At 35.0% G+C, this 9,525-nt stretch overlaps 1 long non-coding RNA gene across 1 annotated transcript; it reads left to right on the top strand.

Annotated features, from left to right (window-relative positions):
• Nucleotides 1–2,000: 2,000 nt before the first annotated feature.
• Nucleotides 2,001–5,940, top strand: LOC113071675 (uncharacterized). Its single transcript, XR_003280203.1, has 3 exons — nt 2,001–2,030; nt 3,435–3,611; nt 5,877–5,940. It is a non-coding gene; the product is annotated as an uncharacterized LOC113071675 (long non-coding RNA).
• The last annotated feature ends 3,585 nt before the right edge of the window (nt 5,941–9,525 follow it).

The following is a 9,525-nucleotide window of genomic DNA, read 5'->3' as shown; positions in this document are numbered from 1 at the left end:
CGGAAGCAGCTTTACTGATTAGATGCGCATGATCATATCGTTCGATATATCGCCCAGCCCTACTTCCAAGTCACAAACGAGTCTCGAGTCAAGAGTTAAAGTTAATGAGATAATTAAGTGACTAATTAAATGATGATTGTGCATTAATGATTAACACCTGCTGTTATTGAGAATTACAGAGGATCAGATGGTGATGTTTTATGTACCCTATGCCAAGGGTACAAAAGCTGTAACCTTGAGGGTACACTCTCAGAAAATAAAGTACATAATTGTACCTTTAGGGGTACAATAGCTTGTCACTGGTGCTGTACCCTTCCCAGACAGCACATGTACGTCTGGCCAATGTCGGCCCAATATCGAAACGTCGTCCTCTATACCTAAAACATCTATTAAACATCGGCCAGGCGGATGCCGATATAATTTGGTCAGTGCTGTGTTCTCCAGCTCATCAATCGTCGTCCCTGAGTTGGTTCACGACCGCGGGCCGATGCCGCTCTTATCTGTGTGCGCGCGTGCCCAGTTATTCATCTCTTTTAGCCACACAGAGAGAGAGAGAGAAGAGGATAATCCCATCGACATCTGTGACTTTCAGGTAACGTTACGATTTCACTTCAGCTCAATTAGACAATAAATACTACTTGGTTAATTCTGTGACACTGAAAAGTTAGGCACGCGGTGTGTTTTCAGTCTATGGGCAGCTGAAGAGACAGGCTCATTTTCAAATAATGTTAAGTTAACTTATTTAGCCAATGGTCACGGTAGCGATTTTTTTAATGGATTTTTTTCTAGATTTTTTCATGTTAATGCCTTAATGCATTTTCAGAAGTTTCTCGGAGGGAAAATGTAAAAGCGGATTATTAAAGAGAAGTCCTGACTGCTTTTTCACCATGTTTTTCACTCTTTTACAGGCTTCCAGAAACAATCCGTCTATATATGGTGAGCTATTGTTGCTGTTGCTTCTGAACTACAAAATGATTTTTAAATTAATTATTGAATGAGACTGTACTTTATAAATGTAATGTTTTAACTCTAACGTAGATGTTTGTTTGTGTGAATGCTGTGTGTGCGGTGAGTTCTGCGCGAGCGGGGAGCAGAGTTGCCATGGAAACGGGGCGTCAACACAAAAACCGTTACTGGCAAGCAGTAATCTCCGTCTCTCGATCGGTGGGGTTTACACTGTTTTAGGTAAATTTAGTCGCTAAAATCACACAAATGTTACATACATTTGTTCCTGTCGCGTTTCTTACTTGTTATTGACATGTTTCAATTAAATTTATTTTACAGGAATGGTTTAGTGTCTTCGAAAAAGTCCGTTAGCATCTTAGCAGTTTTCAGGTAGGCTAACTTAACTCTATAGATTTAGCTCTTGTTGATGAAACTCTGGGCTTTAAATCAAATCTTCGTGTGTGTATGAGATATTTTGATGGCTCTGTGAATGTTTTGCTGGTGATTTGTCAGTATGTTATTGGAAAAGGCTGATTTACTGAATCGATGACGTCACTTACAGTGAGAGTGTAATCGGCTGAAATCAAGTTCACATGAGTTTTGATATTTCATGATAAACATATATTGATACAAATTGTTCTGTGATTTCAGGAGGACAGAAATAAACTCTACAGAACAGAAGTGAATCTCCAAGAATTCAACATTTCTGAAGGGAGATAACGTTACTGACTTAGAAATAGAAGAAGATCATGAAATACATTAATATGCCTTTTTCAGAATACATTTCACCAATTGTAAGAAGTCCCTGATATCAAAACGTAAGTCTCACTCAACCTAAAACTAAAAATATAGATTCTGTTATTTTAAGATTATATTATTAGTAGTAGAATTTGTATATTACATATGTTATTATAATTGTTATATATTATTCTGTCTTTTATCTCCATTTCACCTCTACTCTAGCTTGTTTCCTTCTAATGAACCTGGAACTGCAGAGTAAATATTGTTGTCTCTGTGTCAGCTTGTTTTGTTCCTGGACTCTTCAGTGATGAAGATCAGAGTCTGAGTGAACCTGCTGTCAGACAGTGAGTACCGTGGGGTTTCAGTCAGGGCCTTCAGTAGACAACTGTAAGATACCTGTACACATCTTACACATCTCTGTTACAGCTAATGCAGCCGTATGTGTAATGCACTTATTATGCCCCACACAGTCTCTCAACAACAATGATGGCTGATCAACAACTTCAGCAGTAGGCTAGATTAGTGTGGGTTAAAGGGATAGTTCACCCCAAAATGAAAACTTGCTGTTAATTTACTTTTTGGTAACACTTTATAATAAAGTTCAGTTGTAAGTCACTTTTAAGTGATTAGTTAATGATGAACTAATCATTTACAAAACCTTCATAAGCACTTAATAAGTGATATACTAATAATTTGTGTACTTTTTGTAAAATTAATTTAAAAGTCATTTACAAGTAATTCGATTATGATTAACTAATTATTTACAAAACATGACTGTGTGTTCATAGAAATAAATGATGTTAATATTTTTATCTATGTTCTGTAGATTAAGTTATAAATAATTTACAAGTGACATGAATATACATTCACTAATGATTAAGTAATATGCTATGATTTAAACATCTTTCATAAGCAATCTTTAAAAAAAATAACATCATGAAAAAAATCAAACAGATCCTTAATGGTTAATAGTTAGTAGTTAATATATTATGAATCACTTATAAATCATTGGAATGTCAACATTGTACTATTATCTCAATAAACATTATAAATCATTTACAAAGCTTTCTGCACCCCCCAATCTAAAGTGTAAACTATTCATCAGTTGTAAATGTTTTACAAACTTTGTGGTTTCCAGTTGTGTGTGCGTGTATATATATATACATACATAAATACATACACACACACACACACACAGATATATATATATATATATATATATATATATATATATATATATATATATATATATATATATATATATATATATATATACACACACACCAACACACACACACACACACAAAATCAACCAACCTGTAACCGGAAAGTTTACATTTACAACTGATGAGTAGTTTACACTTTAGATTGTGGGTACAGAAAGCTTTGCAAGTTATTTATAACTTAATCTACAGAACATAGATAAAAATATTAACATCACTTATTAATCATCTATGAACACATAGTTTTGTAAATGATTAGTTTATCATTAGCTAATTACTTTTACTACATGGCTCTGTGGGTACTTGATTCTGATTGGTCAGTTGCGACATTCCGATGCATGTTATCCCTGGATAAAAACCTGTAAAATGTAATAACACAGGCTCATCCGGGTAACAGCAGTTGGTGCTGTACTCTTGCTTTAACTATTTTTTTCTTGGTGGAAGCTGTGCATTTGTTTAGCTAATAAAATATAAAAACCTTATTCAAAGTTGTGTACAATTGTTTAATTATGTCATCCTGGTTAGGGTTGGCCTGATTGACGATGCCATCGTCCATCGCCGATGGCTGATAGACATCACCATGCTGCGCCGGCAAACAGCGTCATCAGCTCCAGTATCACGCCCGTGCATCTGTTGTCATGCGACAGTTGTGAACATGCTGACAGCTGGTTGCCCAGGCTATGGATTAAAGGTAATACTGTTGTAAGTAGTGTTCATTTTCTCCTACATACCGATCATTTCGCTTCATTATACCTCAATGTATCACCAGGAGCCACCGGTATTGATTTGGTCTTGGGTTTTTTTTTGTTTTTTTTTCTGGACATCCACACAGCACCACAGTATTATCAACTAGAGATCAACGGATAGTGGATTTTACCAATACTGATAACTAGTTTGGACTACACTGGCCGATACCGATTTATAAACCAATAGTTTTTAAAATGAATACTGAACGAAATGTATACTGAACGAGAGCAGCGGTCTGCGGTCGCGCTGCGGGTTCCGTTCTCGAACCATTCCATGTATTTCAACTGTAGAAAAGGTTGTTCCGGGCCGAAACTGACTTTCTTTCATATTTGTCGACCAATATACAGAAAACTACATCAGTATATCATCATAAACACAAACTTTTTTGTCTTACGTGAACGTAAACAGATGAACAGATGAGAAAGAAACACACACGTACAGTATTTTTGTTTAAAGAGACAACGTCGCATCGCGCTGCCTGTCATTGATGTTAATCAAAGAACAAAAGAAAATCATTCACTGATCATGACTGAATATATTTAATAACTTTAATTGATTAACCTTTATTTTATTTATAAAAAGAAAACTATGCAGTGTTTTTAAACTTTTAATTACAGTTTCTGTACCTGAAATTTTGTTTAGCTGTATTTATGATATTGCTAATTGATTTGTTTGTTCATATCTTACTACTGACTGGTTACTTGTCTTTAACACTTTAATATTTTTATTAATCAATTGTTTTTGCTATGGTATTTTTTATTTTTATTTTTAAGCACAGGCAAAATTCCTCTTGCAGTGTTTTGTAAGCTGCTGATTTTTGCTCGTGTTATTCAGCTGCAACAGAATGCTTTGTAAAAAGACAGAAACATGTTTGACATCTAAATGTTTGAATTAATTTTTTTTATCTTATTGGAATCAAAACTAAAAATCGATAAGCAGAATCTGAATTGGAATCGCTAAAATTCAAACGATACCCAACCCTACACACCGGACGCGTCACATTTTATTTGCTGCTATTTTAGAAAAGTGCATGATTATCTAATCATGCGCAGCGTCTTTGAGAAGTCAGTTATCACACACACCGGATGCGTCACATTCAATTCAAGCAGCGGTCTGAAACTGTTTATTTAATCACCAAACAGACATAAGTTTGCTTCAGGAATGAACTATGTGGCATATGTGTTTAAAGTTCAGTGTTTAAAAAAAAAGAGCAAACGGAAAGAAAACGCGCAATCTGTATTACAGCTTTCTATATGAAGCATACAGACTGTATTAGAGCCACAGAAAGACCAACGTTTTGCTGTAAAATGCACAATACATAATTTATAGCCTCGGGTGAAGTCATTATGTAAATTTACAATGATTTGAGATTAATATAATGTTATTTAATAGAAAACTATGTGAACGGCTGCATTTAAATTCGCGTTTGAAGTTCCCCACTCTGTGCAGCGCACAGTGTCACATGGCAAAACAAACGCAACACGGAAAAATATCTCCATGGATTTTGGCGATAACCGAGAGTTCTACAAATCAACTATCGGTGCCGATTAACCAGCAAAACCAATGAATCGGTCGACCTCTGTTATAACAATGTGCATGATACAATACTCATCAAATAATAAAGAACTCATTTCATGTCCCTTGACTCAGATTAAAAAGTAATCACGGCCAACAAAATAACTTGTGCTTGGTGTTAACTGTTAGCCACTCATAGCACTCGTAGTTGCAATCTTTGAAATGGTGCATAAAAATGTTGCTGGCCTTCAGTTTAGGTGTAGGTCTTCCTTTCTCAGTTGTAGGTCTTCATTTCTCAGTTATTCTATTTTGTCTGAAAAAGAGCACCTTAAAAAAGCATTTTAGTAGATTGGCAACCAGATCTGTGGGCTATATTTTCTTTTCATTGAATTTCTCTTTCGTACTTTGGAAATCCCTGACTAAAAGGGCAGTCTAACGCTGGGGGTAGCACTGGGCACGTCTCTAGACCCAGAGGGTGTGCTGTCATTGAACGTCAAAATTTGATTGGCTTATGATTCCGTCACTAATGCTCGTAACAAATCAGATGTGACTTCTTTCATCAAAACGGTAGACTTTTTTTAATGTAGGATATTCCAGGTCAACCTCAACTGAACTAATCACAAGCAATTTGTGAACATTGCACAAATGTAAATGATAACTAAATAGTCTGTAAAAGCATTTTTCACACAATTTTGTTTTTTATAGGGCCAGAAGAGAAGGCCCTGCTGCCCCTGTCGGCCCACCGCTGCTGTCAGACAACATCTCCAAGATGCTATACACCGCAGGACTAGTAAGTACAATCTTGAACATGCACAACTGTTTCATAAGTTTGGGAAGGTATGGTTTTTTTGTGTTTTTGAAAGTCTTTTATGGCAACCACAGTTTAATTTATGAAATGAATACAATTCACTACAATTTAAAATAATAGTTTTCTATTTGAATATATTTAGAGAAGTAATTTATTCCTGTGATGGTAAAGCTATATTTTCAGCATCATTGCTCCAGTCTTCAGTGTTACGTGATCTTCAGAAATCATTCTTATATTCTGATTTGCTTCTGAAGAAACATTTCTGACTATTATCAGTGTTGAAAACAGCTGTTCCTTCATTTTTTCAGGATTCTTTGTACAGTGTTTGAAACAGAAATGTCTGTTTTAACTTTTGATAATTGATAAGACAGTGATAATAATTAAAAATGTTTATTGAGCAGCAAATCAGAATGATTTCTGAAGGATCATGTGACACTGTAGACTGGAGTAATAAAAATTAGCTTAGATCACTGAAATAAATTACATTTCACGATATATTCACGTAGAAAACTGTTGTGTTAAATTGTAATATTTCACAATATTAAAATTTTTTTACTTGCTTTTGATCAAATAAAGGCAGCCTTGGGGGGCAGAAGAGACTTTTCTCAAAGACGTAAAAAAAATCGTACTGACCCCAAACTTTTAACGGTAGTATAAATTATAAATTACAAATATAATGTTCCACCTACTGAAATGTGTATTCCATTCTAAAGAGATGCCTGTTCCACAAATATTACATTTACAGGGATCACATGAAACCCTTCATCAATAAATTGATTTTTGAGAGCATTAGTGGCAGTGTGTCGATTTTTGTTTATTGATTAGTGAATTGGAAGTGGATGTGTGTTTATTAAACCTACTTGTGATTAAATCAGATATATATAGCAAAATAAGCTCAAATTGAGGCAGCAGCATCTATGGTGCATGGCCTGTAGTGAGGTCACTAAATTCTAATACCAAGAATTTATCAAAGTCCACTAAAGGAAGCAAAACTTTTTGGTATTTTACTTTGAAATAGCCTTCCTAATAATATTTGGGGCTCGGACACACTTTTTTTTTTAGTTTAAATTAGATTAAAATACATAGTTTAGTATTCACACAACACATCTAATAACCATGCACTCCAGTTATATGTGATTAAATAAATAATATTTTGTCTGAAATAATATGAACAGCAGCAGCTATGCTAAACTTTCTTTTCTTTTTATTTCCTGTTTCTATCTCAGGATGGCCATCGCAAGGTTACTAGAGATTACACCAGCTCCAGACTGAATCCAAACTCACTCGTGAAGACTTCACATGACGCCAACGCTCACAAAGACTACAGACGACGACAACTGTACATGAACACACAAGATCTTATCCTTATTTTGCCTATAAGGGTACATTTGGTGATTTTCAACCTGCTTTATTGCAATGTCTCTAATATCTGTAAATGAACAATATTACTCTCTGAGTTATGTGGACCTACATGTCCCCTTTTATTTGTAAGCAGCAAAATGAAATGACGAGTTTTGACGAAATGATGTTTTGCTGGCAAATAAACGGTATCTAAGAGAAAGAATAAACATTGTTCTTTTACAAATGTTACCAACAATATAACAATACAAAATGGATTGAATTTTTTTTACTTACCCTTTAAAAATGTTGAAAGATAATGTTAATGTTAACTGAATACAAAACTAGAGACTTGTTTAGTAAGATTTTATCAGAAAATATATTTGAAGTTTTATCATGCAATTTAAAACATTTTAATTACTTAATTATTGTTTGCCTGGTTTTATTTTGTGTTTATGTAACTCTTTTTTTAAAGTTCTTGGTATAAAGTTAACCTGCGATGCTGACAGCACTGAACACATGACTTTTTATTATGAACTAGATGGTCTTCCTAGTGAGTCTCAGTTATCTGTGTTTTTAAACTGTAACCTTGAAACATGCATTTCCTGTAAACCTACTTTGAAATAAGTATTGTGAAAAAAGTGCTATACTCATTACATTTAACATTAAACCATGCAAGTACTGTAGGAATTGTTATTTTTGTTTTACTGCAAAAGCTGTAGTAAAATCATGGTGATTGTAGTAAAACTATGGTTGATTTTGTTTTTTCTATGGTTTTACTGCAAAAGCTGTGGTAAAATCATGGTTAATTTTCAAAAGACTACAAATAATCCCGAATTATCCACTTTTGATCAAAGCATCTGGTAAATGTTAATGTATTTGTACATGTAATATGAAATAAACGAAAATATTAATAAAGTTGCATTGGTTCTTGAGAGTGGTGTGTATTGTTTTATTATAAACCAGCGGCGGTAGCCGCGGGTGATCCGTAATGATGAGCAAAACGCCGGTGAACCGCGTCCACGCAGAGCGGCAGGGATGTATCGTCCCAGCATCGGCCGGAGAGCATTTCCGATCAGAGGCCGACGTCGCCGAGACATCTTGCCTATTAGCAAACGCTCCCTGAGCGATATCGTCCCGATGGAATTTTGTAGATCGGCTCGACATCGGCACAACGTATGTGTGCTGTCTGGGTTGTGATTTGTACCTAGGGCTGGGCGATATATCTAACGATATGATCATGCGCATCTAATCAGTAAAGCTGCTTCCGTGATCACCGCTAAAGTCGCCATCACCTGCTTATAATTGGAGTGGCATTTAATAGACAGCAGAGGTGGGACTTTCAAGTCACAAGCAAGTCTTCAAGTCATATTCAAGTCCTCAAAGGGTTAAAGTTAATGAGATAATTAAGTGACTAATTAAATGATGATTGTACATTAGTGATGAACATCTGCTGTTAACAATCAACATCACTGAAGTAAAGAGAAACACAAGAACTACAACTGAATTTAGCCACAGCCTTCAACTGAAAAAAAAAAAAAAAAAACACTATGCCACTATAATTGTGGTCAGGGTTTGCTTTAGGTAGTCTCTTGACCCTTTTACTAATTCAAAGCAATTTGATTCAAAACAACTTCAACATTGTTTTTGCAACAAACATGTATGCATTGCTGAATCAAACCTTGTAGTGACAGATGATCTTATGCTTTTTCTGCTTATAACTCATGTTGGCTTGGACATCAAGAGATAGTCTTCTTTGGATTGTTGACTGACATTAAGCTTTTACCAGAGTTGGGACTTTCAAGTCACAAGCAAGTCTTCAAGTCATATCCCAAGTCCTCAAAGGGTTAAAGTTAATGAGATAATTAAGTGACTAATTAAATGATGATTGTGCATTAATGATGAACACCTGTTGTTCTTGAGAATTACAGAGGATCAGATGTTGATGTTTTATTGGTTAAAGTGATGCAACCATAATGGAGATCAGCGTGTGCTTTAGTGGGGCTCTTGACCCTTGACTTTCATGTTAGATCTCTTTATGTAGCATTTACATTTACAATCAAGTTAACATTAGCTCTATTTAAGTTTAGCATAATCAACCCAGTAGTGATGTGTCGTTCGTGAACGAATCGTTCTTTTTGAACGAATCTTTTGGGTGAACGAATCGTTCTCGTTCACATAATCCACTGACTCATATTTCTCGTTCAG

The sequence above is a fragment of the Carassius auratus genome, unplaced genomic scaffold (genome assembly GCF_003368295.1).
Source record: "Carassius auratus strain Wakin unplaced genomic scaffold, ASM336829v1 scaf_tig00007853, whole genome shotgun sequence".
Lineage (NCBI taxonomy): Eukaryota > Metazoa > Chordata > Actinopteri > Cypriniformes > Cyprinidae > Carassius > Carassius auratus.
The sequence above is the reverse complement of the archived record's forward strand: the minus strand, read 5'-3'. Positions and strand labels throughout refer to the sequence as shown.